Source organism: Eumetopias jubatus, unplaced genomic scaffold (assembly GCF_037043125.1).
Source record: "Eumetopias jubatus isolate StellerSeaLion01/CBP00866 unplaced genomic scaffold, mEumJub1_p1.0 scaffold_10, whole genome shotgun sequence".
In the NCBI taxonomy this organism is placed as follows: domain Eukaryota; kingdom Metazoa; phylum Chordata; class Mammalia; order Carnivora; family Otariidae; genus Eumetopias; species Eumetopias jubatus.
This window is the reverse complement of record NW_028274816.1, coordinates 68,442,194-68,466,179: the sequence shown is the minus strand read 5'-3', so window position 1 is coordinate 68,466,179 and position 23,986 is coordinate 68,442,194. Positions and strand designations below refer to the sequence as shown.

Sequence of the window (23,986 nt, the reverse complement as noted above, 5' to 3'; positions counted from 1 at the left end):
CTTCGCACGGAGGGGCCGACCCTGGCAGTCCTGCCGGGATCCCAAAGCCCGCGTGTCCCCAACCACCTCCCTCCCTCTCCCCGAGGGCTTTTCTTGCTCCCCTCTGCTTTTCTGTGCCTAAACACTTCCAAGCGTTTGTGCAGGCCCCGCTCAGACCCCACGGCCCTGTCAAACCCTTCCTGCTCCCCCCCACCCGACCCCGCCACCCACAGTGAACTCCTTCCTTTGTGCACCCCCTCTTACATACGGCGGGCTCCCCCTCAAAGGCTAATTTATCAGGTTCCAGTCTCCCCAACAGGACCCAGAGCGCCCCCTAAAGGCAGAGCCGGGCTCTGAGTCGTCTCTAAACGCTCCGGGTTCCACACACAGTAGGTGCTCTATGAAGATTTAAGTGTGTTTGTGCGTGTGTGCACAAATGCTCGCGCGCGCGCGCGCACACACACACACACACACACACAATCCAAAGGCCCACATTAGACGAGGAAAAGTATTGGCCTCCAAGAAAATCTCTGTGCAGAGGGACTCTGACCTATTCCTGTACCTTTAACGTTTCTTCCTTTTCTAGTTACAACCATCATGTCTCTCCTTCCGTAATTAAAGAAATGATTTGGAATGAAAACCACACCAAGGCCACCCTGGGGAAATCACCTGGTATGGACCCTATTCTGAGCAGGGGCGCCTCCCTGGCTGCTACCACTCATGGCCACCTTGGCCAAGATGATTCGGCCCAGGTTACAGAACAGCCAACAGAGGCTCAGTGCAGGGCAGAGGGGCTGGCATTTGAACCATGGGGCACCTGAAACCCACAATACCCCAGACTGCAAGTGGGTCCCCCCACCCCAGACAAGTTGGCTGTCAGTGAGAAAGGGGCTGATCCTGGTGGTCCCACCGGGACCCCAAAGTCAACACGGACACAAGCGCCGCCATTCACAAAGTCACTCGTGTCTGTGAGCAAAGTCTCTTAAGCATTCACTGTACGCCAAGAACTGTGTAGGGGACACAAAGGTGACCTATCTCACTGCCCAAACCAGAATCTTAGGATAAACAACATCTCCCGCAGGTCCCCTCACTGGTTCCCACTTCCATCTCCCTTCCCCTCCCCACCCTGAGCCCATCAGCTCTCCCACTGCCCAGCTGCAGAAAGCACCAGGCCAGCCTCAGATGTCCCTGATATTGCTACGCCTTGTACTGGTTCTCGGTCCTGGCTGGTATACAGCAGTCCCCGAGGGGCTTGTTATAGTTCCGATTCCTGACCACGCCCAGGGGCTGGGATTCAGGCAGGCCCAAGGACAGAATGCTGGCCATTTCTGTGTCTCTTCCCAAGTGCCCCGCTGGATGAGCCCCAGGCTGCTCCCATGTCTGCTGGCTGAAGTGTGGTGGCACGGTGCCTGGGAGCTGGACATGGGGCAGTGAGCGGCGGGGCTGCCTCTACCCCTCCACACTGGGGTTAGCCCCAGAAAGGATGCTGTGTGTGAGATCTGCTTGCCTACATGCCCTGGTATTTCCAGGGGCACAAATGAGTCTGACAGTGCCCAGGTGCCGACAGTGATGGGCTGCTGGGGTGCAGGGCAGCTGGGCTCCTGGATGTTGTTGCTCAGGGGGGTGGGGCTCCTCACCCCTCTGGAACTGTGGGGATCCCTGGCACACAGAGGGAGTACAAGAGATGGTTGGAGCATGGAACCAAGTCCAGATTCCTTCCAAATTACAAAGGCTACCATTTATCACGTGCCCACCTGTGGTAAGTATTCTGCCTACAGGAGCTTGTTTAAAACTGGGACTGGAATGAAGGTATTTGTAACAGCAAAAAATGCTGTCCCCATGTCCACCCTGCAGAGACAGGGCCCTTACATAAGGCCCTACTGTGTGCTTCCTGTGACCCAGGCCGGCGAGCGGGCGGGGGATGACTGAGGAGCCCCACAATGCTACAGAACAGTGTGTGCCGAAGGGTCCCCCTGGAGGAAACCCCAAAGTGGACCTAAGGCACAGAATTCCCAGTGACAGGAGAAGGGCTAAAGGATGGGCGTCCCTGCCTCTGACCCCAGGGATTGAAGCATGGAGCTGTGGGGACCCGAACTTCCAACTTTACACACTTCTGTTTTCTCTTTAAAAAAATAAACAAACATGTATTTTCAAAAAGATGATTTTTGGCAAGTTTCCAGTGAATTCAGTGCCAGGGGTGGTTGGGGGGAGGGTGCAGGGAAGCGGTACAGGGTTGGTAAGTCCTTCCAGATAGGTGACTTCAGACTCTGGGAGCATGGATTCATGCATGCACTCATGCGTTCATTCATTTGACAAAGATCCGGCCCCCCGAGCATCCTGCCAGGTTCCCCAGGTCTCAGCAATAAAAATTCATGCATTCATTCATGCCACAAATATTTATTAAGTGTCTGCTATGAGTCTTGGGGCCTTGGTGGTAAGCCTGGAACCATGGCTTGAGGCCAGCCCGGGGCAGGGTGGGCAGGGCAAAGCCACATGGCACTGCCTGCCATCTGCCCTAGTGTCCCTGCCCCTTGGCCCCTGTACAGCGCCACCTTTGGCCACAGGAGCCCACCCCCTCGCCCTGGGCCGGCAGGCACCCAAGACGGGAATTATGGTCTCTACGAAAGACACTGACACGAAGCTGGTTACTGCCTTTTCAGCAAACGTAATTCCTTTTTATTAGAAAATTAAAGGGTAGGACCAGCTTGCCAAAAGCCAAAAGAGCTGAAATGTGCTTTCCTAAGATATGCAGCGTCTGATAAAACGGATTTGCTTGTCTCTCCTTTTCCACTGTCATCTCCCCTTGGCCAGCCTCGCCTCCATTCACGTCCCTTCTGCTGGCAGGGAAGCAATGGCCATGAGCTTGGCCGAGGCCAGCAGGCCCAGCACCCAGGGAAGGGATGCGGGGAGCGTGCCTTTGTTTCCCCCAGGTGCAGGACAGGGACCAGGTGCTCCATGCTCCCCAGGTTTAAGCCTTTTTAGCATCACCTTGGGGATTCTCTAGCTTTCCTGAGATGCAAAGGCTGCCCATGGCCTCTGCTAAGCTGAGGGTGTCAGGAGGGAAAGGCAGGAACAATGAAGGACCGGGCTCCCCGGGCTCCCGAGAAACAAGCTCATCCATCTGGAGACCCGGGAGCAGGCGGCTCCAGACGGAGCAGCGGAGGGAGGCAGGCAGGGCAGGGCGCCGAGGAGAGGACCAGTCCCTCGCTGCCACACAAAAAGCAACTATTCAAAACCACCCAGGGAGTTCTCTCTTATTGAAAAGTCCTTGATTCTTCCTTTTCTGCTGCAGAACTCATGAACAAGGGCCCCATCTTATTAATGGGGTGACGGAGGGGCCTGGGAGGGAGGGTCCTCTTGCACAGGAAGGTGGCTGAGCCCGCCCCACGAGTCATTAGAGCTGGTAACTAAGGTAACTCCAGAATCAGATTTTCTTCCCACTAATCTCTCTTTTTCTTTTTCCCTTTTTTTTTTTTTTTTTTTCCTGTGCTTCCTGGCTTGGAGGGGACCTCAGAGGGTAGTGGGGAAAATGGGAGTGACACATGTGAGTGCATCCGAGTGTGTGTTATGTGTGAGAGCGCGCGTGTCTGTGTGTGTGCGTGTGCACGCTGAATACTAAAATGACCACCAGGCTCTTGGTGCCCTACCCCGCTAGGGAGAAGTCTGGTCTCAGGTATGTCTGCCCCTGCCCTATCCTTGAGCATGCCTGCCCCGCACCCTGGTCTCCCTCTCTCCCAGCTCAAGGGCAAATCCATTCCCTACCCTCCCTCCTTGAGTAACAAAAGGCCGAGATGGAGTTCCCTTCACCTTGCTCTGACTGAAGCCTCCGCTTTGGCATGTCTAGTAGAGGTCGTTTTGTTCCGGCGGGGGGGGGGGGGGGGGTAACCAAGAGAGGGTCTGCCCTGAGGCCTGCCAAGGTGGGCCAAGGCGGGGAGGGGTCAGAAATAAATACAAGACAGAGCATTGTCCCACAGGTCTGTGCTACCTGGACCCCCTCTTCCCCGGGAGCTGTGGTCTGCAGAGGCCGGTTCGAATCCCGGCCCCACCACTGATGGGCCCATGTAGCCTGGTGTGAGTTCTTCCACTCTCTGGCCACAGTGTCAGGTCCCTCCCCAAGCTGGCCATCTCCAGGGCTGAGTGGGGACATCCCACTTTTCCAACAGGGTGGATGTGGAGCATCAGGGGGGACAGGAACCCCAGTTTTGTCCAGGGGCAGCCATGTTAGGAGGGCTCAGAGCCTCGGGGAGGTGTTTCAGAGGAAGAGAGCACAGCACTGGCCCCTGGGACCCAGCGTTTGTCTGGATGGAGGAGAACCCGGGAGCCCCTGTCCACCGGACTGCAAAGGTGTACCCCTGTGTGTCTGCACACCCCCTATGCTCCTAAACACGGGAGGTCCCGGAGGGTCTCCCAAGGCTCTAGGTGGACACCAGAGCAGCACGGGGTCTGACCCACCTAGGTGAGCGATCCCCATGTCCTCTGGGATGCTGGCGGCAGCCTCAGGAGGCTTCCTGCTTCCCCCCAGTGGGGAGAGGGAGTAGTCTGCACCCGTGAGGTGAGTCATGTCAGCAATGCTGGCTCTGGGTGCATGGGGGAGGGGCTGCCCTCTCTCTGGACCCAGGGTGACAGGTCGGCTCAGCAGCCGACTGACGGGGCTGGACTGGCGCCTGGGAGCCACCCCAGGTGGCCTCTGGGGTGCCCCCGCCCCCGCCGCTCCGGTCCCCTCCAACCCCCCACTGCCGGGAGAAGCCAGCCCAGCTCCTGGCCACTGGTGGCTTAAGGCCTCAAAATCCCCAAGCCGTGGGGCAAGGGGGGCCACTGTGGCGGCGGGAGGTCAGGGGAAGGGACCGGTATTGGAGATGTCTGGAGCTGAGCCAGAACAGAGCTCCCCAAGCGCTGCAGGCGGAGGGGGCCACAGCCCAGGCAAGCAGCAGACATTCCACAGCTGGGTCAAGCTCAGGCTCCAAGGGCCCCCCCCCCACCCCGCCCCTTGCTGCCAGATTGTCTCCTGCATCCTCAATCCCTCCCCATCTCTCCCCGTGTCTGTGCTCCTCCCCCTCTCGAAGCAAATGACCACAAGTGTGCTGGCACCTTCTTCCCTTCCCCAGCTCCCTTCCGTGCATCCACCTCTGTCCCACTTCTCCTTGGAGGGCAGCCCCCAGCCCCCAAAGATGGGCTGTGAACTTTGCAATCCAGGGGTCAGGCGAGCTGCAGCGACAGGGCCTTGCTGAGTGTGTCTCTCACCTCAACGGGTTTTCTAGAGCGCTCTTAATGGATGTGTGTGATGCCCAGTGTGTGAGCGTGGGAGCTGTGTGCGTGGAGGAGGCAGCCACCTCCCGACCCCTCTCCCCACCCTGTCCTTTCTCCAAAAGACCTTAGTCTCCCTTGTCAGCAAACCTGCCCACCCAGGGGTGGAGAAGGCCGTGGGCAGGGAGCTCCCCTGACAGCCATTTCTGGGTGCCGGGAAAACACCATCTCAGTCACAACACTGATGACCACATCGCTGTCATTCCCTGAGCTCCTACTGCGTGCAGGGTGCTGGCCTGGGCCTGCTCAGGCTTCGGCACATTTCTTCATAACCACAGCGAGAGGGACAGCCTGGGCTTGCAGCCTTGAAAACTTCCACTGAGCTGACAGCAAATCCCATTTCCCAGTTGGGAAAGACTGAGACCCTGAGGGCAAGCACCAGGGCCTGGGGGCAGGGACAACCACAGTTGCTCCCTTGTGATGGGGCCTGCGTTGGCCTGAGTCTGGACAAATGTGGGTAGGAGCTGGAAGCCTGTACATTTAGCCTGAGCAACTCAGAGCCGCCCCTCAGAAGCTCAAGGAGGGGTGGACCCTTGGCCTGTCTGGAGCTCATGGCTTCCCCCCCAACCCCCCACTTCCTACTGGGCCCCCAAGTCCTCTGCTTCCACCAGCAGACAGGCCTCAGGCCCTGTGGGGTAGCAGGGACCACCCAGGTAGAGAGGGGGGGGAGAGAGAGGGAGAGGGAGAAGGGGAGGGGGAGAGGGAGGGAGAGAGAGAGAGAGAGAGAGAGAGAGAGAGAGAGAGAGAGAGAGAGAGAGTGTGTGTGTGTGTGTGTGTGTGTGTGTGTGTGTGTGTGTGTGTGTGTGTGTGGTGACCCAGCGCCCAGCCCGGATGCTCCGCCCAGCCTGACCGCAGCTGGGAAAACAGCCTCCTCAGCTGCCCCCACCAGCCACAGCCCACCCCACCCCACCAGGCCAGCTGCCTCACCCAGCCCTGAACCAGGAACTGGGCCTGCCGCCATCATGGCCTGCTCGGCCTGAGTCACAGCCCCCCAGGCCACCCCCTCAGATCCCTGCCAGATCCGGGAGGAGGCAGTGGTTTCCCGACGTTGCCCACTCCCTCACACGCCCCTGGCTCAGAAGCCCTCCACACAGGCGGCCCCCGGCTGCATACCTGCCTCAGGCTAGCCTCCTCTTCGTCTCAGCCTTCTCCCCAGCCACCAGGGGAAAGCTTCAGCTTTCTAACTGCAGTGTGTGCCATAAGCAATGCCCAGCCCTGACACCCCTCTCCCTGAGCGGCAGCCCTCCACCCCATGCCCCCCACCAGAGCCTGGGGCCTGGATGCTGGCGCTGCCTCCTGCCTTCTGGGGGCAGGGGAGGGGGCTCCCCGCCCTCTCCCACCCCACCAGGCGCCCTCCCCCACCTCACACTTCTGAGGCAGGATCACTGAGGCTGAAATTTCAATTAAGGAAGAGAAATAATTACTCTGGGGCTCCAGGCCGGCTCAAGTGGCGACAAGGCCTCTCTAGCCGCTTCTTTGGGGGGGGGGGAGGTGGCCTGGCACACCTCCCCCTCCCCCGCAACGGTCAGCCTAGGGCCAGAGCAGCGACCTGGGCCTTCACCCATGTTCAGCCTTGTACCCCCGCCCCCCCCAGTTTCCTTCTGCCGAAGCAAGGCCAACCTCAGGGCTGCTTCAAGGTGGGGGGCGGGGCGGATACTGGTTCGAGAGGGTGGAGGCTCCTGGCAGAGGGGGCTGGGGAGCAAGCCTCAGATGGCTCCAAAGAAATTGAATCAAATGAAATTTAACCATTCAGTCACTGCCTGTTCCTGCCAGGGCCCCACAACGATAGGGGCAGAGACCCCAAGAACAGAACTGAGAGGGCTCTGGCCTCCCTTGGGGAGGATTCCAGCACAGGCCTTGAGGAGGGGGTGGCTCTGGAATGGTCCCCAGAAGGCCTGCTCTGCCACTCATAGGAGGAGTGGGCCTGGGCAGGAGCCTCCCCTCCGGACCTCAGGCCCATCTCCTGCAAAACAAGGGTTACAGGTAGGGGGGTGTTCCTGGTCCCCCCGAGAGATGCTCCCCCATCGACTCCTCGAGAGGCAAGCAGCCAGCTTTAGCAATGGCCCCCTCGTCTCCAGAAAACACCACCTCCAGAAATATCCCATCCTCGATCCTTTTCTGAGAATGACAAATTTCCTCTCCAGAAATGCTTGGTTTGAATCCAGAAAATTTCAGCTCCAGAACGTTCCATCTCCAGAAAGGTTCCAGCTCATCTCCAGAAATCCTCTCTCATCTTCAAATATAATCGAGCTCCACAAAGGCCAGTGTCCTCTATAAAGGCTCCATCTTAGCTCCAAGAATGTTCCACTTCCAGAAATATCACATCTCATCTCTAGAGATGTTCCATGTCAGCTCCAAAAATACCTCAAATCCAGAAATGCCCTATTTTATTCCCAGAAATACTCCTGCATCATCTTCAAAAACACTCCATTTCCAGAGGTACTACAGTTTATCTCTAGAAATAGTCCATTTCCAGAAATGTTTCATCTCTAGCAATGTCTGGAATCCAGAAAGGCTTCATCTTTACTCCAGAAAAGGCCCTCCCCTATCTCCAGAGATGTTCATGCTTCATCTCCCAAAATGCCACATCTTTAAAACTGTCCCTCCTCCAGAAATGCTTTCCGTCTCCTCTCTAGAAATGTCCTCACCCTGTCCCCAGAAGTGCCATGTCTCATGTTCTAAAAACATTCCATCTCTGGAGATGCCCATGGTAGCTCCAGAAAGGTCTCTGGCCCAGATGCTGCAGAGACTCAGAAACCCACCTCCTTCAGGACCTTCCGAGGAGGGGCTGAGCAGTGACCAGGAGGCCTCCTCTTGCTCTTTCTCCCTTGCCCCTATGGTCCCCTGGGGTCCCTCAGCCACATGCCGGGCCTGCACAAGAGATCAAGACCTGGGCTGGCAGGTGTCAAGTCCCCTGTAAGTGGAGGTGTGGATGGTCAGGGTTCGGGGCAACTGGGAGCTCCTGAGGTCTGACCTGGGGGCAAGGGTGGTGGGGGTCTGCGGTGGGATAAAAAAACAAACCATGGGCGCCTGGGTGGCTCAGTTGGTTAAGCGACTGCCTTCGGCTCAGGTCATGATCCTGGAGTCCCGGGATCGAGTCCTGCATCGGGCTCCCTGCTCAGCGGGGAGTCTGCTTCTCCCTCTGACCCTCTTCCCTCTCATGCTCTCTATCTCTCATTCTCTCTCTCTCAAATAAATAAATAAAATCTTTAAAAAAAAAAAAACAAAAAACAAACCAGAAGGAGCTGACCGGGGAGAGGGCGCTCCGCACAGCACCCCCACAGACACACCCTGGCCACAAACAAATCCATCGCCACAAACGCACTCATGCGCATTTGATGGTCAATACCTGCAAAGTGCACGGAACACGTACCCCCAGCCCGCCTCCCTCGGCTCAGAGCCACGCACACTACACACTCCCTGCATGGACAGCCAGCCACACTCAACGCTTGCGGCCCTGCCCACCCAAGTGCACAGAACACATACAAATGCACACACACAACGCAGATACACACTCGCGTCCACCATCACACATATGCTGTGACAGACTATCGTCCTCAACCCTGCGCCCTGGGTCTCTCTGGGCCAAGTTCTGGGGACCCCAAGGGGCAGAAGCCCTTTGTTGGTCCCTCCGGCCAGTCTGGGTTGGCAAGAGGGAGCAGCCTCAGGGACTGCTGTGTGTCAGCTGGGGGGGACGCCCCGTGCCAGGACTTGGGCTTAGAAGGGACTGCAAACGACAGGAAGGTACACATTTGGCCTCTGCTCGCAAAGCTGTTAAGATGGAACACTCCCAGGATGCCTGGGTGGCTCAGTTGGTTGAGCAACTGCCTTCGGCTCAGGTCATGATCCTGGAGTCCCGGGATCGAGTCCCACATCGGGCTCCCAGCTCCGCAGGGAGTCTGCTTCTCCCTCTGACCCTCTTCCCTCTCGAGCTTTCTATCTCTCATTCTCTCTCTCTCAAATAAATAAATAAAATCTTAAAAAAAAAAAAAAAAGATGGAACACTCCCTGCCCCTTGGAGCAGCCGGGGCCCCCTCTGGGCCACTCTAAATGACAGAAGTTCCTCTTTGGGTGGGACCAAAACCGTGCGCTGTCACCTCTGTCCACACGGCGCCACTTTCTGGAGTCCCAAAGCCTGTGCCCTGCTGAGATTCCGCCTGGGAGAGTCCCTTCTCTCTGTCCCTTGACAGGTGGGCAGGTAAGGGGCCTGGAGGTGGCTGGGTGGAGGGTGGCCCAGCACACGCACACGCACACGCACACGCACACGCACACGCACACGCACACGCAATACACCTCCATGCCCTGAACCCACACACAGGGAGGAGGCGGCCCCTGGTCTGTACCAGGTCTATCCCTGACACCTCTGTGGGTGGAAGTTCTCAGAGCCTCTAGGTGTGTGGGAGGGGAAAGGGGCCCTGAATCCATGATCTCTGTTCCCAGCAGCATTGGCAGCTCTGGTCTGCTCCCACAGGACGATAATTACCATTTATTAAGCCTCCTGATTTAGAATCAGCCTCAATTAACTGAAACCTCCCAAGCCCCTTTTGGGATCCTTTGGGACCAAGGGCAAATGCTGAACAGACCTTGAAGGTGCCTTTTGATCTGCCCTCAGCATGGGCCCCTCTGCCTGCCACCTCGCCAACTGGCCACCTCTTGCTGACAAATGGGGCTCCCGTGTCTGTCCCACCATCCCGCTCACAGTCCCTTTGGGTCCTGGACACTGTTCTCTCTACCTAGACCTCCTCCTCTAGGAACTGAGACCTTCACTCAAAACTGTGAGGGAATAAAGAAAGCCAAACAGTCCAACATGATCTGAACAAATATGTGGTCCCCGGGTGCAAAATGGGAGAGAGCTGGAGGCCTGGCCTCAGCATGGTGAGGTGAGCCCCCCCTCCCCGCCCCGGGTCGCCCAGCTCCCAGGAGCAGTGGGCCTCCTGGAGAGGTCTGCATTGGTATTCTCTGTCCCTCACAGCCCAAATTACACCAGCTCTCCTGGGACCCTTTTATAGCACGCTGTCGCTTCAGCAAAAGGTTATGTACGAGCACATCGAAATCCCTCCCGCATATTAACTAAAAGAGCATTTTTTAAAATGCACAGGAAAAGGCAGATCACCTAAGAGCCGATTTTTACAGTGTCTTAGATCAGAACGAGCCCCCGGGCCCGTCGTCGAGAATTAGGGCCCTTGTCCGAATCCCGCCCCTTGCTGGGACCCAGGGCAGGTCACCTCACCTCTCTGCCCTCCACTTTTCTCTGTCCAGCAAAAGTGAGGAGAAAAGGCCCCTCGGTGGTGCTCTGGTTAGGGATGCTGCGAGGGGCGTCTGAATGGCTGGAATGAATGAATCATGTTATGGAACCAACATAGTCCAACTGGCCTCAGTGTTCAGGCTTCACCAAGCACGTAGGTAGCAGGCGAGGAGAGCTCTGTATTTCTCAACTATTCTGTGCCCTTTGGGACCTCCCTATCTTTCCCCAGGCAGTTCCTGTACCTGCCCCCCCCCTTTTTCCCCCCTGCCTGGAGAATTTCTGGAAAACACCTTCAAGACACAGTTTGGAATCAGTCCCCTGGTTCTGACATTTTACGGATGAGGTTCAAAGAGGTAATCTGCCCACGATCAGTGAGAGCCGGGGTGCAGGATGGGAACCAAGGGCTACACAGGGGGGCAACTCTGCACGGAACCGGGCAGAAGGTGGCAGCCCATCTCAGCTCTGCCTGCAGCCAGCCCCCCCGTGGGCATGCGGGTTTCTAGTCCCAGAGAAGCAAAAAGTAGGATTTTTATGTGAAATCTCAAGTTATATTTAAAACCCTGGGGCGCCTGGGTGGCACGGTTGGGGTTGAGCGTGACTCTTGGTTTCGGCTCAGGTTGTGATCTCAGAGTCATGGGATCAAGCCCCCTATCGGGCTCCGTGCTCAGCGCAGAGTCTGCTTGAGATTCTCTCTCCCTCTCCTTCTCCCCCCTGCTCGTGCTCTCTCTCTCTCTCAAATAAATAAAGAAACTTTAAAACCCTGTGCTGGTCAAACAGCACCTGAGGGCATCACCAGCCAACAGTCTCTGGTCTGGGTTCTCAAGCCCTGGTCTCTCCACCTCTCCCTGGAGGAAGGGAGGTCTGCTCATGGAAGGGGGGGGCAGTGAAGTGCAGAGTAGGGGAGTTAGGGCATGGGGCAAACGCTGGGCAGCAGGACTGTGGAAAGTGTGTCTTAATTTTCTAGGAGATAGCTCTCCCCAGAGCAGCTGTGACCTCTTTGGCTGTCACAGGATGCTAACAGAGCCCACCTTCCCATAGCATGTGAGAGCTGAAGCCCCCCTCACATGACAAAGGGCTCAGCAGGTACTGCTAGGATGAATGAGGGAGGGCGGGCGCAGGAATTCTCAAAGGTTACTACTTACCTCTGCTGTCAGGATCTGCCCTACTGGCCAATCCGACGGTTTGCGCTACAAGGAACCCCAAGATTATCCGAACCTTTTACAGATGAGGAGATGCCCCTGAGAAGAGCAGCTCTTGCCTGGCATCCCAGGGTGGGTGAGTAAGTGAATGACAGTGTCAGCCCGGAACGACCAACTAACTCCCTTCTGTCACCACAGTGTGACCCATGAGCCTCCTTCTCCTCCCACAGACAGAAGACCCCAAACACAGGGGGTATCTCAGAAGGGGTTGCAGGAAGGTCTGCCCTGCTGGGCCCCCCACCATAAATACCCAGCAAGGAGGGCCATGCTCAAACACGGCCCGGGGTTCGTCCCCGGCCCAGCTGCTTAGAGCCCAGAGGGCCTGGAGCCAGTTAACAGACTTCTCCAAGCCTCAATTTCTTCATCTGTGAAATGGGGATGGCAGGACGTTTCCCCTGCAGGAAGGGGCTGGAGATCGGAAATAATAGAGTGCTCAGGGCCCAGCACTGGGGAGGCCTTGCTGAGTCAAAGGATTCCAGATTTCACTGGTATCACCCCAGACCCCAGGCTGCCCTCATCCCCAACGTTTCTCCTCCCCCTGTCTTCTCTGGGGCTCTGGGTACCACTCCTCCCTCTCGGTGCCAAGCCTTCTTTTAGGGAATTACAATCTGTTGGGCTTTAATTACTGGTCCCCGAGGAGTTCCACCTCTTTCCCCAGCGAGAGGTAATAATCCCTCCCAGGGCTCAGACACCGCAGGGCTGGGCGGAGCGGCTCGGAACTGAGGCAGGAGTTTGGGAGCAGGGTCAGACCCCAGCTTCCCTCGGGAGCAGGTCCAGCAATAGCTCTGTGCAGGGAGGGAGGATGCTCTGGCCCTGTCAGGCCCCACCACTTAGAACGGGAGGCCTCAGTTCTGAGGGGGGACACTGAGGCCCAGAAAGGCTCACGGCAGGCCAAAGGTCACGCAGCCCCACAGTTGGGGGGGTGCTTTTCCTGATCCTCCCTGACTTTTCTCCTCATTGGCTCATTTTCCACCGCAAGCCTGGGTTCCAGCTGTGCTCCCTGCCTTCAGGATAAAACCCTTCACGGAAATCAAGGCCTCAGACTCCTTCTCGGCCTCCGCTTCTACCTCTGCCTCCCACCTCTGACCTTCTAGAGCTCTCCTGGCTCTTTTGTGCCTCCAGGCCTCCCTGTGGTCAAATGCTTCCCCTTTCAGACCCAGGGCCCGTGTTCCCTCGGCTGGGAGGCCCACCCTGACTCTTCCTGGGCATGGCCTGAATGTGCCTCTTCTGGGCTGTCGGCAAACGTCTGCCAAACGCTGAATGAAGGACTGAAGGAAATGAAACTCGACTTATAAACCAGGTGCCCGTCAGATGCCTGCGGCCGCCCCTCCCCACTGAGACCCGTCAATGGCAACAGCTGCGGGAAGTCGGTCGTGCGTGTATAAGACGGGTCAGGCTGACCTGTTCCGGTCAGGTCCCGGCACCCCTGTGTGGGGGCCCTCTGCTCCCACACCCTCACCTCTAAGACCACTAATGAGGGCCAGGGCAAGTGTGGGATGTGCATGAGGCTGGACCGTGCAGGACCCTGCAGACTGAGGTTCAAGGCCAGGCACAGAGGGTGGGTATAGTGCCTCCTGGGTCAGAGCTGGGGCAGGGTGTGTGTGTGTGTGTGTGTGTGTGTGTGTGTGTGTGTGTGTGTCTAAAAGGTGTGATGTGTGTGTGTGTGTGTGTCTAAAAGGTGTGATGTGTGTGTGTGTGTCTAAAAGGTGTGATGTGTGTGTGTGTGTGTCTCTAAAAGGTGTGATGTGAACACCTGAATCCTGGTTCCTAAGAAGGTGGGTGACAGGCACCCTGGGCTGCATCCCCATATGCTGCCCTGGCAGAGCTGAGCTGCTGCACCCCACAAAGGCCAGACGGCCCCCACCCCCTCATTAGCTTTGCCCACTGGCCCTGCGGGACTGAGAGGTTGCTGGCCCCTGCATTATGCAAACATGAGTTCAGCTTCTGATCACTCCTCCAAGGTAATAGGTTTGCATTTTAAGCAGGGCTTTCAATGCTTTGACCCTGGGCTGTGATGAAAGAAGTCATTTCAGGCCCTGGGAAAGGGTTTTTGGGGAAGGCAGATCTCTTATGGGTCAAGGTGCTCCTGGGAGGTGGCACCTTGCAGGGATGACCTGGGGGAGGCAGAGTGGCAACCTGCTTCAGCTCAAAGGGCTTTTTGTGGGATCAGCAGTATCTGCCTGCCTCTCTTCCAATTCTGACCTTGGGAACAGGTGGATGCTGACTTTTTGGGTCCGATCTGCCTCTCTAATTCCTCATGACATCATTTCTGGTCCCAGCACCCTCCCCTTGGTCAAGATCCCCCTAAGAATGTGGAACTTGGGCCAGGAGGACCATCACCTCCCTCTCACCAGACACTCTACCTTTGATAATGCTTTTGCCGGGGGGGGGGGGGCGGTCCTATGAAATTCTTAGCTCTCTGGAGGTTTCTACTAAGGTGACAGTCACCTCAACCCCAGAATGTCTGCTAGAAAGCACGGAAAGAGTACAGCATGTCTCCCTCCCTAGAAGCCAGCAAACCCAAGGCCCCTGCCGTGTTAACACACAGGTGCCCTGAACAGACAGATGCACGGATGAACACTTAATGAGCCCCTCTGTGCGTCCCGATGCTGCTAGACGTTTGAACAAACTTGACCTGGATTTCCTTACTCTTCTGACAGTGCTGTCAGGAAATAACCATGATCCCCATTGCCCAAAGGGGAAACTGAGGCTCGAAGAAGAGGAAGAAGTCCTTGCTTGTGGCCAATGCTATCGTGCTTTTGGGTGTGGCTGACCTAAAGCGGGGTGTCCTCCTCTCCAAGAAGCCTGGCCTGGGCACACAGGAGTGTGTGGGACAGGAAGGGATAGGGCAGGGGGCCACCCTTATGGACAGCTGGATCCGCACACATGCTGAGCTAAACCAGTTTGCCCAAGCACCTATCACTTATGAACCATGACAACACTTGATTCTGGGGTGTAAGCTGAGGGTCACCTGGTTTATTATTACTATGGCTACTTTCTACTCCTGCAGGCTTTGCGAGGCTGACTGGGGTCAAGGTAACCGGGTAAGGCAGAGTGTGACAAGGCCCAGATTTTTTTTCCAGAAAGGTCTTGGTGGCACACACCCAGGAATATGGGTACACGGTGGCCAGCCACAGGGACTAAGGGGCACCTGTGGCTGCTCTTCTATGGAAATGTCAGCCACTTTATGGGGGACAGTGAGAGGGAGAGGAGGAGGCCCTGCCCAGGATGGCGAAGGTGACAAGAGCCAGACCAGAGCTGCCCAGGGCCAGTGAGTCATCTGGCTTCCCACATGAACAGACACCACAGCCTTATGCCCTGGGCAGCCTGGGCCTCAGAAAGGAACAATCTCAGGGTGTCAGGGAGGATAAGGAGGCCCGTCCTTGACATCTCAGCTCCCCAGAGGGAGGACCCCTCATCATGGGAGTTGGGGGCACCTGGGAGCTAGGAAGGGGGGGTGTCTGGGGCTTAGAGTCAGAGAACTGGGTCCAGCCTGGGGTCCCTAACTCCTGGCTCCGTGACCTCAAGCATGTCACTTCTCTATAAAATGGGAACCACAAACACAGACTTTCTGGATCCGTGTAAACAACAGGACCAGTGCCTAGCACTAGTGGGGATCTATGGAGCCTGGTGGCTGCCAACCAGCTCCCGGGACCTCACAGAGCACCACGTGGGGGCTGGAGGAGGTAGGGTGGGGGTGGTGGCCTTTTAAATTCGAAGGAGAAGCTCAAATCTGCCTTGGGCATATACCCTCAACACCTGGCCACTCAGCCTCCCCCCCCCAGGCCCCCCCCTCGCCCCCAGGTGCGCTCCCCTCCGTGGGCTGTGCCCTGCAGCCAGACCCTGCCCCATTCTCCACCCTCTGGTCTCAGTCTCAGCCTTCCCGGCCGGGGGATGTGAACAGGAATGGCTCAATCAGGATATAATCGTTTTTAATTAACGTGCGGATCATTTCACAGGCTGATCTCCTTGGAGACCAGAGGGAAGACGGTCTTTTAAGATTTTCTTTTGCCTTCCCCCCCTTTCCCAGTTGAAGGCCGCCCCCCCTTCACCCACCCAGCCGCAACCTTGAAAGCAGCACAAAAGCCTGCTGCCTGGATCTCTCTTGGGGCCATTAGGAGGAAAGTGTGTGCTCACACACAGACAAACACGCACGTGCCCAAGCTCAGGGGCGCACTCTCCCCCCACCGGAAATGCACAAATGGGATCAGAGACTCTCAGACATATGCACACACCCACAGACATGGCACACGCAGGGATACACACAGATTCACACACACACAGAGACATGCATGCAGGCACACGTGCCCAAGCTGGAAGACACACAGACCCCTTCAGAAATATACAAACAGGGTCCAAGGCACACAGACACAGGCACACACAAGCACACACACACACACACCCAGGCTGGCAGGCAAACCGACCCCCACACAAACAGGCTCAGACACACAGACATGGGCACACACAGGCACGCATGGATGTGTATGCATGCACAGGGACGTGTCCAAAGCACAGACACACACTGCAGAAATGTCCAAATAACCCACGCTCGTGAGAGGGTTGCGCTTAACCTCGACGGCCAGCTGGTGTCCCGGCAGTGGGGAAACAGAAGGTCCCTATCTTGGGATGGGAAGTCCGAGCCACGATCACCTTGCCCCCTAGAAGCACCCAGGGCCCCAGCCCCCTCCCTGGGGGTGCCCGGCCACCTGCCCCACAGGGGAACCCAGGAACAGAAGCTTCAGAGCTCTTGCCTCCCTGCCACCCACCTGGTCTGGATTGTTCTGATCCCAGAGCCCAGCCAACAGCGGTTTTGCTCAGCCCTCACAGAGCCCACCCCGCGGACATCCAGCCTTTCTGGTCATCCAGCGTGGCCTACCCCTGACACCTGCAATGGGAGAGCTGTCCCCCAGCCTCTCCCCGGGGTGCCCAGTGAGGCTGGGGGGCGGGCCGTGGAGGGGTCTAGCTCTCTCCTTTCTTCATTTGCATTTTCTTCCCTCCTGACCTCCCCTCCCTCTTTTCTAATCCCTCCCTATCTCCCCTTCCTCCCCTCCTTCCCTCTGTTTCCCCTTCCTCCCCAGGGGCCCTCCTGAGGTCAACCTAAGATCAGAAGAAGTTTAAGATGAAGCTGGTCCTTCCCCACTCCCTCACGGTGGATAGCTGGGCCAACACCTGCCCCCCAGCTCCTGAACAGACCCTGAGCTAGGTCTTTGGAAAAGTAAACTGAGGCACAGGGGTAAGGGCACAACCACGGGGATCCTCTGACATCTGCAGTCCCACCCCTCTTACTGCACCTGCTTTGGATCCTCAAATTCTCCTTCTGGAGAATGGGATGACAAAGAGGAAGGAGGAGTTTTGAGGAGGGGCAACAGAGCTTCCATGGCTGGTCAACCACAGGCTAGTAACTTCGGTAGCCCCAGAATCCGAGGACGGGGCCAGTATGCGTGACACAGAAAGCATGTGACAGGTTTAGGAGCCTATCTGGTGCTCCAGCTGGCGATGCCAGGGGCAAGCTGGGTGCTTCTCCTCTCTTGGCGTCTTAGCCCCCCCCCCACCTGTGAAATGGACAAGGTCAGCTTACAAGATCCCTAGGAACTCTTCCCACAAATAGAAACCAAAATGGCAGATCAGTAGCTGGTTCTTGGCTGCTGCAAGGCCCAGCAACTGCTGTGTGACCTTGGGACTCACTTCCCCTCTCTGGGCCCGGGTTTCCTCCTCTGTCAAAGGAAGGGGCTCAGACAGGTGATTCATTGCCAAGGCTCTTTTCAGCTGACAGAAGGTTCTAGATTGTGAAGAAGGAAGGAGAACAGTGCCCCACTTCTGGAAAAATGAGAAGCCCATTTCTTCCACCGCAGGCATGTCTGAGTCTTCAGCATCAGCAACATCATTTTGAGGAAATCATTCTTAAACATCACAAAAAAGTGCTCTGTGCAAAATATATTGGCTACCTCGTTCATCAGGAGCATCCAGAATGTTGAACAAAAGGGGAATAGTAAGTAAATGATGGCACATCCACCCGACTGGAAAAGCCTGAAGACATTAACCAGGGTGTTTATGAAGAGTTCGTTACAAAACAGGAAAAGGCTCCTGTTAGCGCCAACGAAGAAAGCAGGATATACATCTGAATACAGAGAATGGCCACAAAGTCTTTAAAAAACAAACCAACCCCCAGTCGAAAAAGACTGTGAAGAACAACATCAAAATATTAACATTGTCATAGCCTGCTGTCATTAACCTTGCTTCTTTCTCTCCGAGTCAGATTTTTCTCTGAACCATATTTTAAAATGTGTATGTCGGAAAGGGTTCTTTTTTTAAATGACTAAATGCCACCAATTGAGAAACTTTCCCCTATCTCATTCATTCATTTATTCATTCATTCATCACGGATTCATTCACTCCTGTGTTTGTCCAGCCAGAGCTGAGTGCCCATCGTGTGCCAGGCCCCAGGGCTCTAAGATCCGCAGGGAACACTTCTCACCTGCAGGAAAGAAATGCGTGGGGGGGGGCGGGGGAGGCCTCAGCCAGGCCCGCCCTCAGCTGCTAGGGTCTCATAGTCTAGTCTGTGGATCAGACCAGACACTCATCCTTAACGGTCAAGCCTCCAGCTGTGGGTGGTTCAGGGTGGGAGGTGGGGAGCAGGGGCAAAGTGTAGAACGCACCCCCCCCAGCCCAAGGGTGATTCCACTCCAAGTTCCCTAACCCTGGCCCCTAACCCCTTTTCCCTCAGGGCCACAAGGCGGCTACCAGGCTGCTGTACCGTCCCTGGGTTCTGATTTCTGCTTCCCCCCAAGGCCCCTGAACAAGGCACCACCCAGCCAGGTCCTGTTCCGCTGCCTGGGGCTTGCTGCCGAGAAGAGAAGCACAGAGTATGGAATCTGCTAGCTCCTGTCAGCCAGTGTCACGCTGTTAGCACGTCAAAGGGTCCGACAGTGTGTCCCTGCTGTGTGGGGGCTGACAGATTTCTGGGGAGGGTTAACTCTTTATATTCCTGGACCCAGCCACAGAACTGCCTGAAAGCAGTCCCCCACCGCCCCCCAAGGTGCCTCCCCTCTCCCCCGCCAGGAATCCCCTTTTTAAGTAGGGAGAAGGATTTCCTCCCCCGGCCCGGGTTGCCAGCTTGGGGGTCCCCGGGCATGGCTCCCTACCCCGGGAAAGAGAAAGAGGAGGAGCCCCCTTTAGCTCCCTCCGATGCTCGCCTGGGAATCCAATTAAGGCTGATTTCCCTTGACTCTTCTCGGCCCCCACTCCTGTTCCAACTGGGCCTTCACCCGTTCCACACCTCCCACGCCCCCAAAGGAGCAAAAGGATCTAGGCGCTTAGAGTGCCGAGAAGCTTCTGACCCCGCGACCCCTACTTTGCGTTGAAGACCCCCCCCCAGGACTGCGGTCCCCAGAAAAATCTCTGGTCTAGCAGTCCCCTCCCATGGCCCCAGTGGGAAAAGAAGTTCCCACAGCTCCCCTCCCCCTTTTCCCCCTCCCCCCCACCCCTGAGAGAGGGGGCGAGGCGTCCGGATCTCCGGGTCACCGGAGCAGCGTCTGCTGTGGATCGCAGGAGACAAACACTCCGTCACACACACACACATCACCCTCGGGATCACCTCTGAAGCCCGCATTGTACAGGAGGGGAGGAGGCCGAGTTGCGGGGAGGAGGCTGAGGTTGGGGGGGCCCCCCGACGTGCCTGAAGTCACCAGCCAATCAGCAAGCCCAAGAGGGGCTAGAATCCGCGACCCCCGGCCGAGAACCCCACCTTGCCCCCGCCCCCTCCCCCGCACAGCGCCATCCGACGTCAACGTCTCTAACCCAAACAAGCCCCTCCCCCAAGAAATCCTCCCTCCCCCTCCCCCCTGCTCTGGGTCAGCAGCCCCCAGAGAGACCCAGCTACGACCCCCACCCCCGACGGCAAGGCGCGAGATTTCATTGTCAGCCTGGCCACTCAGGCGCGCGTGAGGCGGGGGGGCGCAGGGCAGGGGGGCTGTGTGGCAGGCGATGGCGCGGGGAGTGGGGAGGGGTCTCCAGGGGAAGTGTTTGAAGCTGCTCCTCCAGCTCTGTCCAGATCCGGAAGCCGCCGGGGGAGGGAGGAAGGCGGGGGTGGGGAGAGCGCGACCTTAAGCGCTAGCAGGCGGCAAGGAGGGGCCGCGGCGGCCGGAGGAAGCGCCCGGAGGCGTCGGGGGCGCCGAGTCCCCGGGGAGGCAGCGCGCTCGGGAAGTTTCCCACCGGTTGCCTGGAGCAGGACAGGGTGCGCAGACGGCCCTCCCCGGCCTGACTGGCTCCAGCGCGCAGATTGCGAACTTGAGCAAAACTCCTTCAGTCTCCGGCGTCCCTCATCTTCCCATCAGCGGCCACCAGCCCCGCCATCTCAGCCCCCAGCCTTCCACCAGTGCCACAGTCGCCGAGACCTCTCACCAACGTATTGTGGAGGAAAGGGGAGGGGGAAGTCCCCAACACAACCAAACTGTGGCCACACACACACACACAAAGAAAAGAAACAAACAAACAAAAAAGAAAGAAAGAAATTCCTTCTCCTGAGACCGATTCCCTCAACCGGCGTGGAAAACCCCCAAACAGGCAAATCTGCAACTCCAGCCAAGATCGCGGCGCGGCGGGAGGGGTGCCCGCGGCCGGCGGCCACCACCGCCGGCAGCCCCCGGCTTTGGGGCAGGTCTGAGCGCGGCGGCGGCCCGGGGGCTCCGGGAGCCCTCGCGCCCCGGAACGGCCCCCCCGCCTCCCCGAAGACACAAAGCTCTGCCGCCAACAATACCTGCGGGCTCCTCCTGGATCTCCCGGGCGCCGGCGCTGCGCGTCTCGCCGTCTCCCTTTCCCCGCGCCGTCTCTCTCCTCCTCCTCTTGCGCGCGCTCTCCCCCTTGCCTCTTCCAGAACGCGGCGGCCAGATGAGATCCTTGGGAGAAAAAAATGTGAGCGCTCGCACGATTCCTTTCTCTCCGCCCGCCGCTCGCGGCGGCACCGGGCTCGCTCCTTTCTCCCTCGCGCTCCCGCGCGCGCCGCGCCTCTCGCGCCCCGCCGTTTCCTTCTCAGCAGCCCCTGCGAGCGCCCTCAGTAGCCATTATTCACGGGCCACCGGGGGACAGGAGGTAATTAGAGACCGCCCCGTGGCCGCATCCACTCGGCAAGCGCGATGCGGGCGCGGGGTGCGCGCGGGGAGGGGCGCGCGACGAGGGGGCTTGGCTGCGCGCAGCCCGCGCCCCAGACGCGGGGGAGGGGAGGAGGAGGAGGGGGCAGGGAGGGAGGAGGCGAGGGGAGGAGTGGTGAGCTCGGGTAGGGAGCGGGAGGAGGGGGCGCCGGGGAGACGCTCCCGCGGCTCTAACCGCGGGGGCTCAGGGTCACCGGCTAGTAGGCTCCGAGGCACTTTGGGGGTGGGGGTGAGTGTCTCCGTGTGTGTGTGTATGTGTGTGTGTGTGTGTGTGTGTACGCGAGCGCGCGCCCGCGCGCGCGTGTGTGTCGGAGATAGAAGGGGAGGGAGGGAAACGCTTTAATATTTTTCCAGTGACTTACGAGCCAGTGGGTGAGCTCTTGGCTGCGCGATTAGGTCCGTGTGTGCATCGGTGTGGCTGTATTTTTCTGGTCTGTCCTACGTGTGAATGTCACGGGGTTTGGGGGTCTGGCTACGAGCTTGTGAGTGTGTTGCTGGGTCTCGGAGGAACTGAGTGATGCGGTGCTTGCGTGGAGTTGTGTTTGTGTGCGATCGTTTATAGAGGGTTGTGTGACTGCGTGGGTGGGACTGCGCCCATGTGGGGCTGCGTGTGTCCGAGGGGCTGTATGTCTGTGTAAGGTTGTGTGTGTAGGATTGTGTCTGCGTGGGCCCGAGTGTGTCTCAGGGGTGTTGTGTATCTGTGTGGGCTTGTTTGCGAGTGGGATTGCGGTTGTTGGGGTTGTGGGTCTGCGCGTGCAGGGGGCAGTACGCCTGTGCCGGGCTGTGGGTCGACGCGAGGCTGTGGTGCGTGTCTGCAGGCGGTCTTGTGTGTGGCTGCGTAGGGCTGTGTTCTGCGTGCCGGTCTGAGGCCTGGCGGGCGCGGGGGGCGGGAGGGGGGCTCCGCGTGGTGTCAGGGATGGCACCGCCGCAGAAGAGCCGCTTAAGGCGCGAACAGGCTGCGCTGGGGTCGGGGCGCAGCGCGAAGAGTAGTGGCGGAGGAGGGGCGGGGAGAGAAGGCGGAGACTAGGGGGCCTTCATCCCGCCGCCCCCCCCCCCCCGCCCCGCACCGGAGACGCAGCTTGCCGGAGATCCTGGTTCTTGCCGGCTCCGCGGTCCTAGAGGCACTGGGTTTGGGGGACCCTGCTGGGCGGGGGAGACGCCTATGGGCTGGGGGCAGCGGGAACTGAGACTCGGAGATCCGGAGCAGCCCAGAAATGCGCGGCGAGGGCTGCCCGAAGAGGCGGGTGGCAGTCTGGAGACCGCGGAGGACTGGGCCAAGACAAAGAAGAGCGGGGCCGGGGCCTCGCGGCGGGACCGCACCTCCAGGTTCCCCCCGCGGCGGAGGGGCAGCCCAGCCTGCGCGCTGAAGGCTGTCGCGCGGAGCCCCGCGGCGGCGGTGGCGCAGGCCCTCTTCGCCCTGGTCCGGGAGCCGCCGCCGGGAGCGGCTCCAGAGCCCTTGGGGCACTGAATTACGCGCCCCGAGAGGGGCCGCGGTGTTGGGGTGGGGGGGCGTCCAGAGCGTAGCGGGCGGGCGCCGCGCCCCGGGGCTGTGATTGAGCGCTCGCCTGGCCCGCCCCTTGCCAGGCGGCTCACCGCCCACGCAGCCATTCATTCATTCATCTCTCCGTCTCTCCATCTCCCCACCCTTCTCTCCATACACGTGTCCGACCTATCGTCCGTTCGCCCAATTATCGCGCCAGGGATCACACAGACGTGTCAGCCCTGGCTCTCTCCACTTTCTCCTGCTTGCCAGTCTTGTTTGTCTCGCTCTCCTCGGCCCCCCACCTGTGCTCCCCGCTCAGGCCCCTCTCCGTTCTGCCAAGAGGGGAGGAGCGCACCCACGACCTCTGTCACACTTAGGTTTTGCTGTTCAATGATTGCCCGACTTCCTCTATTAACCCCCCACCCTGCCGCTGCCAACCCCTCCATAACGTCCTACACTCCACTCCCGCAGCAATTAGGAGCCAACTGGGTGTGGGAAGCCTCCTCCCCACCCTGCCTGGCCCTCCCCGGGGCCTGGGGGCTCCTTAGAGAGGGCCGTGGCAGGCAACACATCTCTGCCCACAGCATGAGTGCTTCCCTCAGCCCAACCTCCTCCAGGCTGGGGTGAGGCAAGGGGGGCGGGAATGGGGACCAGAAGGGGTTTCATGGATTGCTGTGCCTCAAGGTCTTTCGGTAAGGGCAGCTAAGGCTGTGCAGTGGCTTGAATAGTCACTCCCAAACCTACCATTGGTACAGAGTCAAATGGGAAACAAAAAACACAGATTCCTGGGCTCTGGCCCAGACCTAACCAACCCAAGTGCCCAGCGCCTTTGCACATGCTTTCCCCTCTGCCTAGGAATCAACAGCTTACAGCCAGGCTTGGCAATCACTGGCCATGAGCATCTTACAGCCTACCCAGACTCCAGAGTGCTGCTGTCCAGGGGCAAAGGGCAGGCCTCCCTCCCAGAAATGGACCCTAAGGTGCCCTCTGGGCTGACCGCTAGCTCACCTCGTGCGGATGCAGCAGAAACAAGCCAATTGTGGGCACCCACTCCCAGCCAGCAAGCCCTGGGCAGCCCAGCTCCTCTGTGGGCTCTAGTCTTCCCATCTCTAGAATGCAGACTACTTGGTCCCTGTCTTCAGTGACCTGGCCTGGGAACCAGGGTCACTCAGTCCTGAGGCTGAGGAGAGGCCCACTGTGTGCACCATTAGACAAAAAAGCCCAAATCCCTGCTGGGGACCACCAACCCAGTCGCAGACTGGCCTCTAACCCCTATCATGGTGCTCCCTGACCCTCAGCCTCTCAAACTGTCCCTGTCACATCCTGATTCAGCCACCTCCTCCACACAGCTGGCCGAAAGGTCCAGATTGGCAGGTAGGGGTGTGACGATGGTAGCATGGGCCCCCTCCACCAGGGGGGGCAGGGACAGGCTCCCCTCCCCTCCCAGGTTTCAGAGTGATCAGAAGTGTCTGATGAGAGCCCATACAATCAGGCCCCCGCCACCTCTCTGACCTCCTGCCCTTCCCCCTGACTCACCACTTTGTCTTCTAGATGTTCCGTGAGGTTACCAGACACAGGGCCTTTGCATTTGCTTGTCCCTCCGCCTGGAATGCTCATCCCCACCTTCTAA

At 58.4% G+C, this 23,986-nt stretch overlaps 1 protein-coding gene and 1 pseudogene across 1 annotated transcript in view; one reads left to right on the top strand and one right to left on the bottom strand.

Annotated features, from left to right (window-relative positions):
• The window catches only part of RAI1 (retinoic acid induced 1), a 116,842-nt gene that overhangs the window by 56,728 nt on the left and 36,128 nt on the right, over positions 1 to 23,986 (bottom strand). The window contains exon 2 of the mRNA XM_028089582.2: positions 20,483 to 20,621. The gene's annotated coding sequence lies outside the window, so the exon portion shown is untranslated. The remainder of the gene's footprint in view (positions 1 to 20,482; positions 20,622 to 23,986) is intronic.
• On the top strand, positions 14,956 to 22,341 carry LOC148163329 (uncharacterized; annotated as a pseudogene).